Source organism: Styela clava, chromosome 5 (genome assembly GCF_964204865.1).
Source record: "Styela clava chromosome 5, kaStyClav1.hap1.2, whole genome shotgun sequence".
Classification (NCBI taxonomy): domain Eukaryota; kingdom Metazoa; phylum Chordata; class Ascidiacea; order Stolidobranchia; family Styelidae; genus Styela; species Styela clava.
The window spans coordinates 20,354,961-20,377,388 of record NC_135254.1 but is presented as its reverse complement, the minus strand read 5'-3'; the positions used below and the strand labels follow the sequence as shown (position 1 = coordinate 20,377,388).

Sequence of the window (22,428 nt, the reverse complement as noted above, 5' to 3'; positions counted from 1 at the left end):
TCGTTTTCAAATTGAAAGGCTTGCTCCAGAATAAATAAAATTCTAAATAAATTTCGAATGGTTGTTGTATGTATCTTAATTGCCTGTAACTAGAATTTCGTATGTCACGCAGTTTAGAATTTTTTTCATAACGCCATATTAAATTATACATGGTAGTTAAAGCTCCATTATGGCGTCATATTAAATTCGTTGCGGCGTCATTGTTTAAAGCTGGCCTCACAAACGGCGTAGCATATTTAAATTCGACCCTGAGCTGATCCTGCCCATTGCCACGAGTTGGACCTGACCTTGGCATTTACGGTACAATAAACATTGAAAATCTGTGTTCGCCAAATCAGTATGGAGCATATGGATAATGCCAAAATGAAAGTATGGCAATTGTGAGTGGAATACTGCAAAGTCATTCCAATAATATATAAGATGTATACTATTATTGTGTACTATTCATATTATATAAAAATATATAAGATGAATAGTACACAAAACTTATTCCACTTCATCATGTTACAGAAGGATTACCTTACTGCGGTTCAATTGTTGATTGCTTATAGGGTTACCATATTTTCGCGACCTCAAAGAGGGACGCCTCCAAAGCCCAAGCTGTGATTTTTTTCAACTTTGAATTTACTGATTTTACATTGGGAGCCTATATTTAAAACCATCCCGGCTGTCTTCATTGACCATAATGTCATCGAGAGTTCATGCGCTGTCTGTCTAAATATCGGTTTCAGTTCGAAAAATAGAAAGGAATTTACGTCAACGTTAAGCACCCTTTTGGCGTACGGAGATTACACGTAACAAATTGTAGCAAATATACGCCAACAACAACGAAACACACAAAACCATATTCAGCAAATAGACTACCAGTACGCTACACAACAGCAACAGTATCGAGAATATGCTAATTTGTAATGTTCGTGTATTATGCGGACTGGCTGAACGCCAAAGCGGGACTTTTGGCTGACCGGTCGGGACAAGACGTTTAAAAGTGGGACTGTCCCGCCTAAAACGGGACGTATGGTAAGCCTACTTATGCACCATACATCTGAGACTGTTCATAGCTATCGTCAGGATAAATCGTGAACATTACAAATCTCCTACAAAGAATACTACCACGTTTTCAACTTTCTCACTACACACCCACTAATATGGGAAGTGGTTTTGAAGTGTGAATGTAGACTAATCCTTTTTCAGTATAGTATGTGAGTGGAATTCTATCAAACAAAAGCTGAACGCTGAGACACGGGACCTGTGGCAAATAAATTCATTAAAACCGTTTTTCCTGCTTGTACTAGCTATGATACACCAGTGACTCTATTGAGCCCATTTGGGTTTGAGTCGCCAATCGTTTTTAGATGTTCTTACACAGTGCATAATATACTTTCCTTATTTTCTATCAGCTCTCTCTATCTGTATTTTTGTCTATTTAAAAGGTAAACAAAAATTAACATTTACAAAAAATCGGCTTAGTTTTCATGGCATTATTTGTAGGGTTTGAATCCGCAGAAATCGATTACAGCCACTTCAATGAACCGAGCTGACCTTGGATGACGCTGGAAGCAGAGTCCGATCCCAAACGTTGATTCAAGTTATAAATGTCTTCGTAACATTATTTTCTATATTTGATTGAAGCTTCTCTTCGCGTAGGTAGGTGGAGAGTAAAGAGAGAAAGTAATTCACGGAAGGACGCATATTACAATATATATCATATATGTGAAGTACCTTTTGGTAGGAGAGTGGGTTCTGAAGTGCTGATTGTGTAATTATTTGGGGTTTCTTATTCGGCTTGTAAGCTGTGTACATAGTAAAGTTACTTCCAACGTAAATGTACCGCACCGTACTTGGAGATTGCATCGTGCGCCGCCTACATGCTCACATCATATTCAATGTGATGCGAAATTGTAAGGTGTTCAGAATGCCAGAAGTTATTGCATGAAGACTTTTATTTGGGGGTCCAAATGATAGGACAAGGCTTCAGTAATACCCCATAACTAGGAGCCGTTTTAAAGAATATTACCCTACGCGTACTGATTTCATCTACAGGGCTATCAAATTAGTCTTAATTTTGCTTTGAATTGATATAATTTAAATTATATATTTCGAAATTTTAAAAATCGAGTAAATATGTGAGTATGATGACAGGATAAGTGGCGACGAATAGGAAAATAGTAGTAACAAGAGCGGAATGATGTGCAATAGAAGTTGTACAGAAGGGATCAAGTATAAACTTGAATATATTGCTGAGAAGCTTATAGTGCTTGAAATCAGTATGACCGAAAATAAGTTGCACCATGAACGTCTGGGTTGTGGATATGAGAACAAATAAATAAGAGCCTAGTGTTAACGATATCACAAATCGTGGATTCGTGAGTAATGAACCTAGTTGTACTACCCAGATTTTCCGGGTTACGATGTCATACTTGTCCCAAGGGACAATTAGGCCGCAAATTGGATAGGTGGGACACATAGAAAAAGTGAGACAATTTGAGCGACAAATGGGACACGTGGCACAAGTGAGGCAATTGGGGTGGCAAATGGGATACATGGCACAGGTGGGAAAACTAGGACGAGTGGGACACGACATTTTTGAGCCGCCCTTCTTTCTACTGCCTCATGTTGGGTAGGGTCTATACTGCGATCTTTGAAGTGACTGCAATCGACTTTTACTTAATAAAATTTTACCTCAATTGGCAAAGCCAATACTCCATACAGCGGCAATTCAATAATTCGTTCAGGTGAAGTCCTCATTTAGATCGCCTCTTGTTGTTCAGGTATACCAGTATAGGTAAAAAAAGGCGCTTCACTACGTTGATTATAATTTGGGCGCTCCCGTAGTATGTGTACAAAGATGGCGCACAACTTTAACCCTAACCTGATACACATACTATGTTCAGGTTGTGCGCCATCTTGGTGCACATACTACGGAAACACCATAATTTGACCCCACACTTTGTGATATCTCTCATCAATTTATGCTACGAATTATTTTTACGACTCTTATAAAACTTTCAATTTGTCAACAGTGTGTTTGACAAACATAAATTTTCGAAATAAAACTTTACTATTCATTAATTTAGATATTTTTTATGGAGAAGTAAGAAAAGTTTAAAGAAATAGGCAAAAATATATGCTTAAAACTTAATTAGCCTGAGGAATTAACAAAATTTTCCACGGCGTGACTGAATTTTACTATAAATCTCATTCGTTTCAGTTGCATACCGTCATTATGTTTAAAGATTTGCCGGTGTTTGACAATGTATATCCATGACGTCGTTTCAATCGTTTTCGTTTAATTAATTTTATGGGAATTTCTCCCGTTTGGTTAGTTCATTCCGAAGCATAGTAAAATATTTGAGTCCGTTGTGATACAAATTCCTGACTGTAACTTTTTTAAAATCTTCAATTTCAAAAGGCGCAATTTTCGGAGTGAATTTAATTTATTTCTGAGTTATATTTAGCCATTTCTATTCTATAAAATACCCAAAACTTTACAATTGTAAAGTACACATGGAAAATGTACAGATATATGCAAGTACATGGAAGAGGATTGTAAACAAAGCTATAGAAATCATGAAGTATCTTTGGAAACGCCATTTCCTATCCCGTCTGATAACAATATGAAATGACTTACATCAGCCGATATGATTCTGAAAGTGTGCTAGAGGAAGGTTGTATAAACTGCAAAATAATTATGTTGATATGTAGCCTATTTATATTAGTGTATATAACTGTGGGCATAGATGCCCATAGTCAATCAACCTCGTTCATTCATGACAAATGTGGTTTGACACCAAAGAAGAATGTGGACTGGTCGCAGGCAAGTCGTTGTGGCCTGAAGAGTTAAAACATGAAAATGGCTCTGTATGAAGCGATATACTGTATTAAATATATAAGTCAAAATAATAAAATACTTCGAAAAGAAAAAACGAAATACAGAGTTACCTAAAAAACAGAACCCTTAAATTACCCAATTGCTCTTCCAAATTTAAGAAAATTTATCTAATTTTTTTTTACAGAACTTTTTGCTGAAACCACTAATTTTCTTAATCATCAACGTCGTTTAAATAATGTCTAGCACTTCTCCAGCACCATCACATAATGTTCCATATTCACCGTTTGATATTCGTTTCCATATTCGTACGGAACATTACGTAACGTACGCAAATGTGTACACATGCCCCGCACTGGGCGTGGCGTTCTCTGTAAGACTTCCCAATGTGCCCCTCCCTGTAAACAATATTTTTGCTATTGACATGCCCAGGTAGCAGGAGGTGCGCTTCGGCATAAAACCAATGAACCAAGACCACAAAACCAAGACAATTTTGCGCAGCGTATACAAGTCTGTATCCAACATCATGAGGATAATTTAGATTATATAACATATATATTCTAGAATCTAGAGCAATGGTTCGCGAAACAATTTAATTTTTCCATAAATATGAGCATCGCGTCTGTGCAGCGTATTTATGTATAACAACTTTATAAATCACTGATTATAATTATGAATGTTTCCCCGAGTATACACTTCCTTCCTTCCTTTACTGCCGTAACATTGGCCAATCAGCATAAGTGCAAAATTGAAGTAACAATGAACGTTTCAGAAGCGCTCAGATACTTTTGCCATTTAGACAGTCTTTCGTGGTTGTGATATTACCTCGTTTCGTCGGTTTTTGCATGTTATTTGTTAGATTTTAGTTGTGTTTTGGTACATATAAGTCCTAAACTCGCAAAACCATTCTTGAAATAAGTAGCAATAATTTTGCAATGGTAGAGTGTAAAGAGGAAGAATTCAAGAGATCAAAAGTCGGGGAAACATTCGTTACTTAGTTGTTCGCATTGTTATATCCTACTACGTAGACTTTGGGTTCTCAAAGTGCTTCGTACGGAGCCTCAGCACTCCGTTAAAGACACTTAAAACTGTCCTAGACCCACTGCCCTATCTCCATCTACTTACCTATACTCGACTCACTGCTCGACCCACTACGCTATCTCCCTATTCTCGACCCACTGCCCTATGTCCCTCAACCTTCCTATCCTCGACCCACTGCTCTATCTCCCCAACTTTCGCATTCACGAACCAACGCTTTGTCCCCCTCAACCTCTCTCTTCTGGACATACTGCCCTATCTCCATCAACCTACCTATCCTCGGACCCACCGCCCTCTCTGCCACAACTTACCTATCTTTGACCTACGGTGCTATACTATTTCATGACCCGATCGCCACACTGAACTTTACTATCTTGCGACCAACTTCCATGGGTTATACTGGTCGTGTATGCCAATGAGATGATTCAATCGTACGTCGACAAAACATGATTGACAGCAGTCGTACATGTAGGCTGGAATCTCAATTAGTAAACAATAACCTTGATTGGCAGTTTAAAAATGTTTTACTAATTGGGCTACTGGTGGTTTTTTGTTGAGGATAACAGTTTTCTACATTTTAACAAGCCGTTTTATGCCCTTAATAATTGGCCATGTCGTGAGTCTTGTGGCAATATGATGCTGATCCGAAATAAGCAATAGTGCTCTGGTCCGTATAAAGTATTTTTCTTCAACATTATATAGTAAAAGCGATGCCAAAGATTACGTACTAACTGAGTGCCTTTGCAACTACATTAAGTTGCAGATAAGATAAGCTCAATTTTGGGGCTATACGCTGAATTAAAGAGCAGTTGGCAACGCTAGCTACGACAAAACATTTCATGGCTTAAAAATAGTTTGGAAGGGATTACACTCACTGAGCGCCTTCTATTTTTGACTGTTTTTGACTTTTCAGCCTTCTCAGTCACGTAAAAGAAATTTGTATATACAACAGAATATGGCAGGACATTCGTTGAAAATGACTAAGCGTGCAAATATTTGATTATTTTCTCATCGTTTTGCCTTGCACGAAATACAGGCGACATTGAATGAGTTTCTGAAAATGGCATACTCATTGGCATATTCGACCAGTATAACACATGGAAGTTGGTCGCAAGATGGTAGAGTTCATTTTGACAATCGAGTCGTGATTATAGCGCCGTTAAGTTAGGTGCTGAGTGGTATAGCGTCGTGGGTCGAAGATAAGTAAGTTGAGGGAGGTCGGACAGTGGGTCGAAGATGGGAAATTCGAGGCAGATAGTGCAGTGGATAGAGGAAATAAAAGTTGAGGGAGATAGGGCAATGAGTCGAGGATAAAGAGGTTGAAAGAGATAGGAAGGTTGGGGGAAATAGGACAGTGGGTCGAGGATAGGGCGGTTGAGGGAGATAGAGCGGAGATAGAGGATAGGGAGGTGGAGCAGTTGGCCGAGGCGAGGGAGACAGGGCAGAGGATCGAGAATAGGAAAGTGGAGGAAGATAGGGCAGTGGGTCGAAGATTTGAGTTTGGAGGATTGTATAACTTACCTGGCTTCAAAGTCTAAACCAGAGGTCGGCAAACTTTTGTCGTTTGCAGGCCAAAATTAAAGGTTGGAAGTCATAGGCGGGTAGCACGAAAGTTAAAAACCAAAGGAATGGCCAATGAATCACCCAGAAATAATTTCAAGCAGTGCGCGAAGACTGATCATTTGAATATTTTCAGCGTCATTAAACCATTTGCGCTCAGCATCAACTTTTTTATTTTCTGTTGCCATTTCTCTAAATATAATCAATTATAGGCTCATTAAACGAGTGATCGTGAATTATATACTTGTTAGGTTATAGTATAATTTAGTTTCTCAAAACAAATTTTGTCACGTAAAGAATATATATATTCGTCAATAAAGCTGTTTTGTTAATATAATTCAGTGAAGCGTCTCGGGCTGAATCCGGCCCGCGGGCCGTAGTTTGCTGACCCCTGATCTAAACCCTTCAATGAAAGTTTGATCATTTTACTGAGTCGGCCGATATTTGTCCCATCACTCCATCTAGAAATCACTGATACTTTTATGCATAGACCGAATCCGAAATGAAGGTATCAAAAATAATTGGCTCCATAACTGCAAACTCTCCCTTAACAACGAAACATAGCGATAATTCTAAGTGCTGAAAGAGCAACTCAAAAATACGATTTCAATCCATTCATCGCTAGTAGACGGATTAACAAGTATTTCATGGTTGCCGTAGTATATTAGTTAACTCAAAGGCGAGCAACGATGAACACAATTGAATTGATATGACATGACATTTTAAATTCTCGGGTCGGCCATGGATTGAGCGATGAGTGTTGCTCGGAAATTTTCTATTCTGAACCCCTTCCATTTTAGAAAATCATGGCTGCTACGCCCTTAGTTATAGATAATGTTATATTTGAATCACCACCACATTTCGACACCACCATCGTCAAATTCTATTAGTGATAGTGACGTTAATGCTTCTTCACATATACGAAATTAACCAAGTCAGTTTTTTAAGTGAACGAATAGCTCGCGGTGCCCTGAGGCTCCGTACGGAGCACTTATAGCAGTGGGAGATAACAAAAATATTTTTTAATTGATATTCGATAATATTTAACTTTGTTTCAATAGATTTCATCGTCAGATTGGTATCTTTCGTTCAAATCATCAGATGAAATATTTACGAAAGTTATCAATTGTCAAGTGGTAAAAAATATCACAAATGACCTCGAAGACAAGTGAAATTTAATTTTAAGAACTATTATTATTCTGGGTAAGTTACTATGATAATGCTACTGTTGAGTTTAAATGGGCATTTTGACATCGCATTCCCGCGGCAGCAACATTCTGTTATTAGGGCGCCAAAGCATATCGATTGTGCAGATGAATAAATTTTGAGTGTATCCTGTGAAGGATTGTGCGAAGCACATTAACAAAATTGGATGTTCACCTGCTATTTCTTTTTGAGTAGATAATGAGAAACATTGTTTTAGAAAGCTTAATATAAAATGAATCTAAAGCAGCTTCATAATCGTATTTTGACAAGCAGTCTATTACACTTTATTTATATTTCTAAACATAGATCTGGTCGCACTTTTCAAAACCAAGGAAACAGCAACATATCGAGGAATGCGTGAGTTCTCAGTCGTTAAACACTACCTAATTTATAAGTTGTAAATTGTAACTATTCCTATAAATACAGAAGACGCAGATCATAGAGAAGCCGACTCTCGAGTTTCTTCGCCCGTCCATGACACAGCAGCTGGGCAGTAAGGTATTGTGTTATTTTCAAAAGGAATTCATCAGGATTTAACGGCGATTATGTTTCACAAACTTATAGTTATCATGAGGCATTTTAGATAAGTACACAAATTATATACATGTTCGAAAGCAGCAGACAGGGGTAGCTGAAGAATGAGCTTTTTCGCGAATACAGCCTTGCGTGGAAATGAATATGTGAAAATGTGGTATTGGGACAACGTACGAGATACTAAAATATTCGACTTATTTAAAAAGTAACTATGCACTGGAATCCATTTGTAGCAAAAAAGCAATATATGATATCTAATAAACCAAGCAACTCATTAGTCAACGAGGGCAGTTTTAAGAAATAACATTTTATAATCTGATTGATTCAATATTTCTATATAGTATGAACAATTACTTCGATTGTGATCACTATGGTAACACAGCCGTTTGTATAATCCATGTGTGTACGTGCGGTTACAGTTGAATCTATTGAAAATGGCAACACGGAGATCATGGTTGCAACCGACTATTCAACATATATCGTTTGTATAAATTGTAATATATTTGAAGGTAATTTGTTTATGATCTGGAAGTGGCAAGAAACGAATTAGTTTTTTTTTATTCATACACAACCGTAAGTTCATGAAAACGAGTAAAGCATCTTATTTGTAAATTAACTGTTTCAAGTTACAGCAAATGCGTTAACTGAAATCGAAGTCAAACTTTGAAATGTGGTTTTGAGTATTGTGCTGCCAGGGCAATCAGTCATGCACAAGATAACAGCTGCCATTATCATCTACTGCTACATAATATCTGAAATGGTATGCCACTTATTGTTGATCAATTCATACCAATATAAAATATGTGATATTTAAAAAAAACAATGTCAATAAAAACATAATTAATATCTTGCAGGGATTCGGTTGATCGGAGCGTATACATCAACACCATATTCATCAGCAAAAGACCTTGACATTAGGAATGCTTTGATTGATTTGAACGTGACATCACGTCTAAATAATTCTCAATGCTCAGATGTTATGGTTGCTTCCGACATCTCAACAAAATAATGCAACGACACAAATATTACATTGTCTGACTCATAAATATCAACCTATTTTATTATTATAGAACAATGTAGCAAATAAATATTCAGACGTAGGATATAGTAGAATATTTCTTTCAGAATAGTAACTTTGCTTTCGACAGGCACGGGAAGCGTTATTTTTACCTTTTGTATAATCTGATGCGATCGCTTAATTGTGGAAGTGGAAATAAGTTGAGAGCCAACAAACGAAAGTCGATAACTCGAGAGAGGTAACAAAATTTGTTGCAATACCACAGGAACGCTAATTGATGCTTTACATATTATCAGTAATTCGCTATATCACAATGCGAAACATATTGAACATAATTGCTTTTGGATCACCGATTTTAATGCTCGTACGATATAAATTGTTTAGAATAGTCTACTTTCCATATTTCAAAGAATTTGATTGTATTCAATTATCTAGGAATTTTGGTTTACATAAAGTCGATCAAGTTTCCAAGTAATGAATTTTTAAGGAACACTGAGGGAAAAGTGTGCAAAATGAAACAGAAAGTGCTTTGCTATATTTAAACAGCAATGGTCTAGGTCTAGGTGAAGTATAGGGTCCCATAGTAATCGGGGGAAAATTTGAAAAAAAAAATAAATTTAATAAAGCTGCTCTGGCTGCTGCTGTTGACCATCTGTGTTAGGATCGTCAAACCCGTGGCCCGCGGGCCACATGTGGCCCGCCGACGGTTCCCGAGTGGCACGCGTGGTATTATTCGAATCCCAATGTCTTTCACCAATCTGAGCCTTTATTGAAACCTCCAATAAAAAATGTCGTTCAAACGCACGAGAAGCACCACCTAGCTATCGATGTTGTAACGATACTCCATACAGCGTCAATTGAGTGAAGAGTTCAAGTAATGCTCTAATTTCCAATCATTGTTCTATTTGGCTTAAAAAAAGCTCTTCCCCCCTTTGATTATAATCTGAATCAGACCTTGTAATATCTTTCATCAAATTATGCGAGGAATTGTTTTTACGTATATAAATATACGTAAAAATACCATATATAAATATATAACTTTTAATGATATGTCAACAATATATTTTATATAAAAAGATGTCTGACATGAAACGTTACTAAACTTGAAATATATGAACATTGACAGCTTTTATCCCGAACGTTATTGACATCGTTATGAATTAATTTAGTCCGAAGAAATGAGTAAATTCATATATTATGGTTAAAATAATATTAGCTTCGGAAATGGAACAAAATTTTTCACGGCGTGATCGAGTTTTCCTTTAAATTATATCCGTGCCAATTGTATACCGTCATAATATCAAAAACTTGCTGCGCATGTTATCGTTGTTTTTGTTTGATTTTATGAGCATTACGCTTTTTTTATTCATACAAAGCATATTGAAATATTTAAAATAATATTCTTTCAGTTGTGATTTTGGAACCTAGTTTTGTAAAGTGGGACCTCGAAGCAATATATCTTGGGAAAACCCGAAAACATAATTGCAATTAAGATTTGTGGTACGATTCAGCGGGTTCGTGCGAACCCGTTATTGGAATGAACGCGTTCTTGTTTTAGACATTACACAAATGTAACGCCGTAGTTAACGATTACGATTATATTTGGCGTTCCGTAGAACCTGTTGTTGGTGAGTCAATACAAAAGAAAACCCATTTTTAAATTTTCGAACCCAGCACTGATTAAGATTCAATAATATTTCAACTTCTCTAGGACTTATTTCTCAGTGGTATTTTTCATATAAATCTTCAGATGAAATATTTTCGGAGGTTGTTACTTGTCAAGTAATAAAAATTTTACAAACGATCCAATAGGTGCTGTGAAGTTTCATTTGACAAATTACTATTATTCGGGGTGAGTCACCGTGAAAATAAGATTGTTTAGTTTGAAGGACATTTATCATCCCATTTCCGTGGCCGGAACATGCTTTTGCTTAGTTCCAGAAACAGATCAAATGTTCTAATAACTAAATTTGAGTGTGTTTATAACCAATATTGCAGGGGAAGATGGGGCACGCTGGGACATGGGGCACAGTGGAAAATCAGCTCTCGCACTGATACCATATGCGCAATCCTGTCCGCGGTTCGATGTTTCAATCCGCCCTCCGGTGAGTTACAACGTCCCCGCGAACGGACAACGGACGGGTAGAGCGGCGCAAGCTATGAGGTGAAATTGGTTTTGGGAGTTCGAAACTAAAATTTCACCGTTCAAGTTTTTTTTTTCTACTTTAGCCTTTCCAACATGACAAACCACCGTCAGATATTTTTCAGCTTTGGTCGACTGTAAAATATTCATAACGTTGGCGAGTGGTTTCTTTCGACCCATGGCCCAATATGGAAATATTCGATAATCAATAATATTTCCAGATTTAGATTTGAGGAAGGAAATAATTAAAATTTGTTTGCGAAATTTTTTGTCAAAATATCTGAACTATTTCACTTGAACATTGATTTCGAAAATTTTAAATCTTCAAATTTGAAGTCTCCCTGTTCTTTAGACGATTATGCTGATTAATTGCTTATTTTTAAGGGCATACTTCGTTGAATTTTGACAGACTGACCCATTGTGCCCCAGGGTCTGTCCGAATGTGCCCCACAAGTGGGGTACAGTGGGACACTTGACAGACGTTTTTCAAAGCATTTTGGTAGTATGATGTGTGTCGCAAGGGAATTTCTTAGTCGCTGAATAAAAACTACATTTACCCCACTATGCATTAGTCCCGCCAACTTAACTTTTTATCACCAGGTGTACCCAAACAAAACGTTGTAGCTCATGATTATCTTCAATATCAGGTCTCTCATCAACAAGTTCCAGTCAGTCATTTGCTTAATTTGTAATACAAAATATCGAGTTAAAATAAACTCAAAATGGACCAAGACCAAGAAGAGCCGAAATTCGGGCTCAATGGAGAGTAAATTGCCTTTCCCCTCACCTTGTCGTTATTCAGTGATATTGCATGTATTGATCCAAACTTTTCAACTAGTATTGCATTGTATTTTGCAAATTCGAGTCCGTATACAGTCACCAAATCAGTGGGCGCTTTGTCTATGATTCATGTTGTTTTGAAGAGAAATTATAACAGTTCGATGAATGAAATCTATCCATCTTGATTTTTCTCAATACCGATGGGCCAATTATAGAGTGCCTTTTATTTATTTTCAAAAATAGCACATTGCTCGCTTGTACGTATTATGCTATAAAATGTAACCTATTACCTAATCGATTCCCCTACTAGTTTAGACCCGTTTTATGGTGGCCATTCGTTATTACCCGTTGCATATTCATTTATAAATAGGTGAGGTTTAGAACATGAATATTTTCTTAGATATTTGTACCAGTGTATGAACAATTGTTACATTGATGACAAAATAATTTTAATGACGACACTAGGGATGATAATCTGTAACATCTTTCGAATTTTGAACAAACATACTTTTTCATACTAGACCTAAACCAGGAAAAATTTTAGGCGTTTTTTGATATTGAGATGTGACTTTAAAACAAAGTAAGGCCAGTCATATTCAAATAAGAGAAAATTGTTTGCGAAACATCTAACCTTCCAGGGCCATATAGTTCCGTTTGGTATCCATGTCTTTCAGTTGCGTTTCGTTCTTCATATATAGCAGAAGGAAATGAAATATTTTGATTTTCGAATTCCGGTTCTTCTTTGAACGACATTTTCTGTCTTTGAAGTAGTCTTTTTCTAAAGCTTCCGGTTTTTGAATGCATACCACCATCACGATTGGAGACCACACGGGTGGTTTGTTGTTGTATAGATGTTATAGATTCCATTTTAACATATTATAGTAATTAGACGCATCAGATGAATGCGCTATCAAATTTAACTTTCGATCAATATATCTCGAAACAATATGAGCTAAGAGGTCACTGATGACACACTTTTTTATACAACCACGAATTTCCCCTATAATTTGCATTTACGTGGTTTTTAAATATATAAAAAAAATATATAAAGTTACAACACATTTTATCTAATAAAACAATATTCTTTTCTTTTGGAAATGGTTTGAAAACAAAAATCAAATTCCGATTCCGCATCGGACAATAAAATTATTTGTAATAAGCATTAAGGTGGACGAAATAATTTGAATAACAAATTTACTCAAACAATGTGTATTTGGCAGCAGAACCTTCTATTTCTAACTTAAAATCCTTTATAAACCAATATGTTTGTTTGTTTATTCACAATATTCTTTCAAGATAAACTCAATCTACGCCCTGACCTTGAATACCTTGTGCGACTTATAAATTCGTACCTGTTCTCAATTCCTTATGCACTTTAAAATGATTTCTTTGAATTATCTTATAATTTTAATGAATTTCTGTAGCAACAAACGTTTCATTTCGACATTCTGGCGCGGCTTATTTTATATTTACTAGACTCGTAATAATTCTTTAGTCGCTCGGTTTCTACCTTTTCATAAGGTTTCGACCTCGCAACCAAAGGGCTTTACATTCCATAACTCAAACCTATAGACAGTGTTTTGATATGTAAGGCCGATGAAAATTCTTTTTTGAAACTCCAAGCAATTGCAGGATTTTTACTTGGTTAGTCATAATAATTTGTCTATGACATGGAAGGTAAGGTGATCACGAGCAAAGGTAAAATAGATTTAGCATGATTTAGGTTATTTATGCATCAAAACTTGTATACTCCACGCTTGGTATATATATAGTAAAAAGATATCATCTATGGGGGAGGTTGATTAAGACGTGGGTTCCTTCGTGTTGTCATCAAATTGTTACAGGCTGATATTCAAATTTACTTTCCGGTCGTTGCTAATATACATAAACCGACAACACAGTTGCTGATGCATCATCGGCACAGTTTTGAAGACAATAAGTTATAGTAGGTATTACAGAATTACCGTAAGCACAATTACCTAACCAAGGTAGCCGCTGACAGGTAGACCGAATGGTCATTTCGCGGTTATCCTGTCCATTCTGGGCAAAGTCATGAATATGTATATATAATTTTTAAATTTTGCTTCAACTTTGTTGTGCCCGTTTGCCTGCATGGATGGCTAATAAAAAACGATTTGATTGATTGATTGAATTATTCGTGAATATGATTATTTTAAGTTAAAGTTTTTATTTGTGATAATTTTGATACTTTAAGAAATCATATAGCACGGATAATATTTTTTTAAGATGCAAAGAAATTTCAAAATAACGTAACACACGCATATGATAGCAGGTTTTGTGGTAATAACCATGATAACAAGTAACCTATTTTAAAAGATGCAAATCCGGTTTACTAAGACAATTCAGGAAAATGTAAAATGCCATAAAGGGGCTAGATCCTCAGCTCTAGCTCCTTAAAGGCGGCAACACGGCTTTCGCCACCGACCCATTCAATGTATGTCGCCGGAACATTTATATATATATATATGACTTACCATATTCATTGTCGACGGTGTTGGTAATCGAGCAGTAGACTGCGTTTGAGTGGAGTTGTAGCCCATTATACGTTCATCGAAGAAAAATATCACTGGGCAACTGTATTTCACTAAGTAGCCTATGTGTTTCAGATAATAAAGAAATGTTGTCTTTCAATCGTGGGTTTACATTATCAAAATAGTGTATTTACCAATCAAAATCATATTAAAATTAAATGCATATATCCATTTAGAGGCGGTATTGTTTATATAAACAAAACCAGCTACCCAAACTAGTAAATATCTGACATGTGGGATAGTCTGAGTTGGACCCTTTGTACAATGCTATTAAACGTACGGTCATTTACATATAACAGATTGGAGAATTTGGGAAAAGGGAAGGACAAAGAAATATTTTACATGCATACTTGATTATAATTTTACGCCACGATTTAAATCAGATGCTAAGCACAAGTGTTTATGTGTTATACGGCTATTCTAAATTTAGCTTTCAATAACGCACCCAGAATAATAGTAGATTTTCAAATCGTATATATTGCACACCGTCTTCGAGGTTATATTTATGATTTTATCATTGGCACGTTATGAATATACCTCACCTGAGGATTGAAATGAAAGATACCAGTTATCTATCCAAAGTGGTGTGCTCTGTTGCAAATAAGCTATGAATAAACACGCAAGCAAATCTATCAATATTGCGCTGGGTAGGAAATGAGGCTTCTCCCATTTTCGATATCTGTCTTTTTTATTTGGATATATTTGTACATGTATCATGTGTATGGTGTTAGTTCATTTTAATTTTTTTTTTACAAATCAAAATAGACGAATAGAATTAAATAGCAATTTGAAAAGAATTTCCAATGGTTCTGGAAAAATTGGAGATGAATACAATTCAGCAGCACTAAAGTGGTACTCTGTCCACCATTTCATTTAAAACTTGTTTTCGCATCTGGTTGGTACGCTTGCACAGAAAATCGTTTGCAAATTGTCATTTGCTAACGGGTCAGTTGCTTTGAACATTTCAGTGGTTAAAGATTCTATTTTTGCTAGAAGGCTATTACTTTTATTTGTTTCTTAGTTTTCTCTGAGATCTGATATTTCATCCAAATTGCGCTGTATAATTTTAATTACTGGAACACGGTTTTATGGCATCGCGACGACTGGTACAGTTAGTCTTATCTCTAATGTGAAAGATTTCATACCCGTACTATGACATTTTGGATTTCATGTCCATATATATTTGGGCATCGCTCTCTCGTTCTTGGGTGGCAACTGACTCTGATGACCTCCAAAGGTCGTATCGTTGCCTCCCAGTCATGTACCGAAAACATTTGTTTATTTGTTATGTATAAATGTATGTATATATTGTTTACTTGGTTTGACAAAATGAAATAAACTCTCTCTCTCTCCTTCCTGTTGATAGTGTAATGGCCGCATTGGGACAGATGGCGTGACACCGCTGTGTGTTATATTTAAATAAATGAAAAAAAAACAGTATATATGGTTTGAATTCAAATAGTTTGTTTACTTTGGAATAACAATCAGTCACTTTTATTCGATGATTAAAAGACGTTGCACTTTTGTAACTGGCATTTAGTACATTCAGGAACCCATTGCTTTAAACTTTTTAAGATCCCTTTGTATTCGATCCGTTCTTGATTGACTGTCGAGGCTGAAAATGCTATTAACGCTGATGTTGGGACCAATTGAATTAATTTGATGCGAGATACTGAGTCCGCGACAGTATTAGGTGAGGCCTTCAAATGACTAATGTCATCAGTATACTCGGAATTTACGGTAACTTCGAATGCCGTGCGTGTCTAGAAACAAATCTTTTGGTTGAAATTTTTTATGGCTCTAACAAGAGCATCGTTCTCTATGTTACAAGGTGAAATTTCCGCTGTTTTGGCGGTGTGCTAAAATGAATTATCGCAGTGTACGCTGCTAAAAGCTCAAGATCAAATGTTCTATCAAACAGCTAGAGAACGTTTGTGTTTGAAGAACTGGAATCAAATTTACGAACTGAATTTATATGTCGCTGTGATGGTCTTTACTACGCCCTAGGCAGAAAAAATAACCTCGTTTGCAAAAGGTAACGGGCTGGACGCAGTCGCGTGCTGAATTCCCATAACGCTGATAGTACCAGCAGGACGTTGTAGCATTGGATAAAGATTGATGCTTGGAGTGATTGACTTTGTTATTACTGCCACTCCCATAGGAGAATTGATGAGTTTGTGCATTGGGCGACGACGGATTCATAAAATTCATGCGATGTCCGTTTCTGTTACGTGGGTTAAAGCATTAGAACCGACAGAAGTAGGGGGCGTCTTTGCAAGCAAATGTGTCGAATTTTGTTTTATACATTCAATTTTTTTCGAAGATAACTTTGACATGATTGAGATAACTTTGACATTGAAAGAATGAATATTGTTTTCAATACAACAGTCAGGGTTTGACATATTGTTGTGATTAAGAATACTATTGTGAAGGTCTTCTGGCGAACTTACTAGCAGCACAAATAACCCATTTAACGACGGTATTAAACTGTAGTACTAGATAGAAAGATTTGATGGTAAATATGGGGAGTATTCCAAACACTGCACGGTATATCGAACGAACACTGAAATTGGTGAATATTCAATATAGTATGCGTCTGAATATTCATTCGTATCGTTAATAGGTATGAGTGTCTAATAATATATATAGGCCAAACAATCTAATTTTGGGCCGTGGCATTATTTTGTTGAGATATCGGTTTCAACAGCAACATCTGAGCATTGAGAAATATCGAGAGGCAAGAGCGGATTAAGCCTCTTTGGTTCCCTAAGCACTGAAGACTTTGGTGCCCCCTCATGTGTAATTTAATTACAAAAACGATAATCCACATAAGTGTATTATCCATTGAAAATAATCAAAATCAACAGTAAATAAAACAACTTTTACGAACATTTTTAGGTTTTTTAACTGTTATATATAGCCGATATATATATCGGCCGTTTACTGCAGATATTATAAATATGCAAACACGCAATATCGGGCCAATATATCGGTCGAGCTCTAATTCTGAGGGAGTGTGACAATAAAGATTCATGCCTCCAGTCTCAACGTGAATCGAAATATCAAAGGATACAAGTCACAACTGTAGTTTGAAATTTTACCGGTACCTGTGGGTGGCGTTCGTTTAAAAGAAGATATATAAAGCCTTCAGTTATTTTAAAGTTAATTCCCGAGAATTACCGATGTATTTTGCGCATCTCGCGTTTAATGTCGCTTCAAATTATATTTTTTCGGGACAGATATTACTTGAAATCAAACCAGACACTGCGTGATGGTCAAGGAAATACATTTTCGCCGTGTTCTCATATGTCACCTTTCTTGCGACACTCATTTTATTAAGAATTGTTATATTGAGTAATTTAAAAACATGCAGCGTGAGCAAGCTTAGTGACATCGTCAAATACCAACCAAGTCAGTCTAAGTTGGATTTTGGGACCTACCTAAACAAACTGGAATACGCGGCGTTAAGTCGGCTCCGCGTTTCGTCACTACTGTCACATGGCCGACGCGAGTGTTTTTACTAAAATAAAGGCACAAAGCGTTAGAAAAAGGGTTTGAATTTCGGGATCCCAACCCCAGTTGGAATAGCTAAAAAGAAAAACTCAAAAACGTTCCGCCATTAGATACAAATATACGCTAAAATTAATGTTCTGCATCATGACAGAGTTTGGACCACCCTGGTCTACCTTATCAAGAAACTCCCGACTTTGCTGACCAATATATCGTTGAAATGCGATCGTGGAACCGCCACATAGTGTAAATAGTGCATTGGTCCAATTGTTAAATTGAATAGAAATTTTTTCAAAATAAAAATGCAGCAACAAGGTGAATACTAGAAAGAAAAAACAACAACAATTTAAGAAGGCCCATTTCGTGTCCAATAAATAAGCTTCAGTGTTCATTTTTAGTAAAGAAGGTTAATATAATACTTGAAGACGAAAAATAAGCAAACGGTGAACTCGCGGTTGATAAATACCGATAAACTATATAAATTCTGCTCTAAAATTTCTGTGGTGCCCCAAGCACGTGCTTATATTGTTTAATGATAATTATAGAGGTGATGTCACATTCAAATCAGTTAAAGTATTCCTGGCGCCAGGAAGATCTTCCGCTGTTGGATATATGATGTTGGTGTATACACAAAATTTGAGACTATGTTATAAATAGCGTTGTATTTCAAAAATAGTTATCAAATTGAATATTGGTATGGACTAATCACGGCGCCACGGTTTCAGTTTTGAGACTTTATTTTACACACTTTGGAGTTATTTCATTTTATATGATTATGGCATCATTTATTTTGTGCTGATAAAGTACTATAGTTTTATTTTATTTAATGCGCTTGATGTTTCCTGAAGCGGTTACTTAACGAATAAGATCTTCGCCCAAGTTCCTAAACTTGCGGTTGTATGCAAAGTAAAAGTTAATTTGTTTCCTGCACTTGTTACACTACAAAAATTACCTTCAAATTTATTACAATCAACAGTCAGGATAAATGTTGAATAATCCGATGCAAACACAATCTTCGTGTTGCCATTTTCATAAGACTCAGCTGTGATAATAAACACATAAATTAAACAAATGTTTGTGTTACAAGTGGTCACAGTCGAAAGTAATTGTTTACTTACAGTATACAAATATTGAGGGGATTAGATCATAAACAAAAGAGCTATGCTCAAATATATAGACAGGTTACGCTGAAATTCACTGTTGTACGGTACGTTAACTTACCAGCAGGCTTGACCACGGAACCCGTTCGTTGATCAAGTGATCGATATATGTTTGCGGAAACGCCACATGGTGGGAAATTCTGATGACGTCATAGCTCAAAATAAAAACAAATCTCATAAAGCTCACAGGAATTTTTGGAATTAATTAATTTGAAATTTATAGCCCTCTAGAAAAAAATTCCATTTTCAACTACTGAAAATTTCAAAGCAATTGGTCCAGTAATCAAAGAGAAACGCGACATTTTAAGAACGTGTCAAAGAACAAGAACAGGAACAATAAGAACGACGACTATATTGCGGAAACTGGCTGTAATCCAATCACAATGTTTGGTTGCATTAAAAAGTACTCCTATTATAGCGTTACAATCCCAGTGTAACGAAATGCCTTTACATATTATACATTATAGAAAATGTCTACATTACAAATGCAGAATGATTCCTCATGACAGCGAAATTACAGCACAATTATTCAAACAGTCGTGGGAAGAATATTTCCCTGACAAACCGTCATTTGCAACGTTTATTATGAAAACAACCAACAGCTTTTTTACCGACTTCTCTGTTGCAAAAGATGTCAATTTCAAGATTCCTCCCTTGATACATCGTTAACGATTACAAGTGTTTACATGTTCGATTACATGTTCACCTACAATACTTCAAACGTCATTTCCTGACCATATAAACGAAAACTTTCGAGACTATGTACAAGTATTTACTGACAGTTCGAAAAATCCATTTGGCGTAAGTGCTGCATATTATGTGCCTTAAGCGAAAGTAGAGTATAAAAAGTATTAATATTCCGTGGCGAAAAAGGTTTGGGAAGCGCTGGCTTCCGGTAGGGATGGTGGGAGGAAGCCGCCAGCAATCCTCTGGTACTAAATTATCCCCTACTGGATTTGAACCTGCGAATCCCAGCGGGGTAATCTTAGGTTAGAAATCAAGCGTAGTCCTAAGGCTTAGTACGATGCGACACTCATTGCGAACGTAGTCAACTGCAGTGCACTGGCTGACATATATACTAAACACACTAATATACGTCTATACCCTTACGCTGGATGACGAAATCTCAGGATTGTTCTTTATGGCCGTACATAGCTGTATCATGATCGCTTTTTACCAAGAGGTCTACTGTAGAGACAGACTCAAAGTGCTTCATACAGAACTAGAGTCTCCGCGAACTATTCGTTTACTCAAAATGACATTCATAAAATTTAGGAAGCAGCAAATACATCCGAGTTATTAAATAGAGTAATTTCAAATCACTCATTAATATTAATCGGTAAGTAACAAATTGTTTTTGTCACGTCCTTATTGCTGGGCTCCGTAAATAACAGTCTACCTCTTCGCGAGCTTCATAACACCAAATATGTGAATCAGTCGTTGTCGTCGGTATGCACTTGTCTTGAGCAGTCAATTACCGTATTTACTTCACATAGAACCGTGATTAATGCTGTTGCTGATGTTATGTCTTTGCCGTTTGGTTTGGGCGGAGAAATTACTTTTAGAGTAGGCATCGAAACAACGTCACATTGTGACTCCACTTTTAAGGACATCGCCGGCACGTTATTGTATGAAAACATTCTTGGCTGCGAAAGTCAATGAGCTAAGATTTGTACGTCAATTTAGAGCAGGGGTCACCAAACTTTTTTGACCGCGGGCCGGGTATGGCTCAAACTGTGTTGAAACGGGCCGGACAAATATTTTTGTCAATGCAATAGGCCTACAATAAATTCACAAAAGTTGGGAAATCCATTCAATTTGTTAACGATATATATTCTACATTTCTGAAGACTTGAATATTAAATTCTATCTATATCGCAGGATATAGATCGCAAACATCCTACGAAAACCAATATACAAGATTTTCATATCTTGACAACTATCCTGAGTTTTGCTGTTATCAAAACGTTGCAGTCATGAATTAGGAATGTTACAAAATTCGCCTTTTTGCGCCAAAAAATGTCCGCATCACGTCTGCTAAGTACCGTTACGACGTGTCGGAATACCGCTCATAAAAACGACTACGGACTGCTTGCTGTAGCATGGAATTCCATAAAATTTTGACATAATTTAGATAAAATAAACAACTATTATCTGGTATTTGATTTTTATCATTAGCGAATAAATTTCCCATCATTCAAAGCTTTCAAAAATTACGCTCAAGTTATACTTAGTGCAAATTAATGGTTTTGTCTATAGACACCAATAAAATTTATGTGGACGTGTGTATTTCTTTCCTAACTTGATAGTTGATACTTACCAATTTACCAATGAACCACTGACAAACTAACATGTACAACTCCAGCGTTTATTTGCCACGATCTTTCGGCGGTGTAAAACACCATTGCCAGAATAAAATCCAGAAATAGTCTCAATATTCCATAGATGTGACGCAGATCGAACGATTAGTGATTGAAATGTTTTTTTTTTCATATTCATAACAGTTCTTATCAAAAAAGTAATACAATCCTCATGGAAAAAGTTGGCCTGTCGGGCGGTACTAAAATTCCGATATTTCTTGACCGTTTTTTACAAACTTGGTATTATTTCCTTATTTTCACTCAGATCTATCTAATTGTGCAGTTTTCATTTAAATCGGATGAACTTTAAAACTTTTTTGTAACATACGTACATGAATATCCGCATTTAATTAGTACAAAAGTTAGTGTGACTTGTGAAATTGGAGCAGTACGTGAGGGATTACAGTACTGTTAGCGCAAAATGCACATTCGACGTTCATTTTAGCACAAGAAACGTAAACAGTTTCGTCGAAAGCACGCGTCACGAGTGTATCTTTTGCAGAAAACGTTGCATACTGGTAGAAAATTTTAACCTATTCTGTCACTGCTATTTCTAGACTAATTTTTCATCACTACTATTAAAACTGTAACTCCTAAGGAGGCAAATGATGACTGACTTAATTTGTTTGATCCATACTTAAATTTCCCAAACACAACCTAAAACTAACGAAGTATTGTTTACAACCACGACTGAAAATCTGTCAGGGTGACAAAAGTGTCTGAGCGAATGCGAAAAGG

The 22,428-nt window shown here is 36.3% G+C and overlaps 1 long non-coding RNA gene across 1 annotated transcript; it reads right to left on the bottom strand.

The window, feature by feature from the left end:
* Positions 1-9,876: 9,876 nt before the first annotated feature.
* LOC144422913 (uncharacterized) lies at positions 9,877-13,105 on the bottom strand. The gene is made up of 2 exons (XR_013475441.1): positions 12,740-13,105; positions 9,877-12,008 (listed from the first exon to the last, which is right to left on the bottom strand). It is a non-coding gene; the product is annotated as an uncharacterized LOC144422913 (long non-coding RNA).
* Positions 13,106-22,428: the final 9,323 nt, after the last annotated feature.